At 48.3% G+C, this 491-nt stretch overlaps 1 protein-coding gene across 1 annotated transcript in view; it reads left to right on the forward strand.

Annotated features, from left to right (window-relative positions):
* The window catches only part of LOC119426839 (gamma-aminobutyric acid receptor subunit rho-3-like), a 32,905-nt gene that overhangs the window by 30,543 nt on the left and 1,871 nt on the right, over positions 1-491 (forward strand). The window lies entirely within an intron of this gene.

Here is a 491-nt window from a genome sequence, read left to right on the forward strand (position 1 = left end):
GTATTCACAGGCAGGAGTGTGTAATCACAGGCAGGAGTGTGTATTCACAGGCAGGAGTGTCTATTCACAGGCAGGAGTGTGTATTCACAGGCAGGAGTGTGTATTCACAGGGAGGATTGTGTATTCACAGGCAGGAGCGTGTAATCACAGGCAGGAGTGTGTAATCACAGGCAGGAGTGTGTAGTCACAGGGAGGAGTGTGTATTCACAGGCAGGAGTGTGTAATCACAGGCAGGAGTGTGTATTCACAGGCAGGAGTTTGTACTTTGTAGTAACAGGCAGGAGTGTGTATTCACAGGCAGGATTTTGTACTTTGTAGTAACATGCAGGAGTGTGTATTCACAGGCAGGAGTGCATAGCCACAGGCAGGAGTGTGTATTCAGGGGCAGGAGTGTGTATTCACAGGCAGGAGTTTGTACTTTGTAGTAACAGGCAGGAGTGTGTATTCACAGGCAGGAGTGTGTACTTTGTAGTAACATGCAGGAGTGTGTA

Source organism: Nematolebias whitei, chromosome 20 (genome assembly GCF_014905685.2).
Source record: "Nematolebias whitei isolate Nwh7 chromosome 20, NemWhi1, whole genome shotgun sequence".
In the NCBI taxonomy this organism is placed as follows: domain Eukaryota; kingdom Metazoa; phylum Chordata; class Actinopteri; order Cyprinodontiformes; family Rivulidae; genus Nematolebias; species Nematolebias whitei.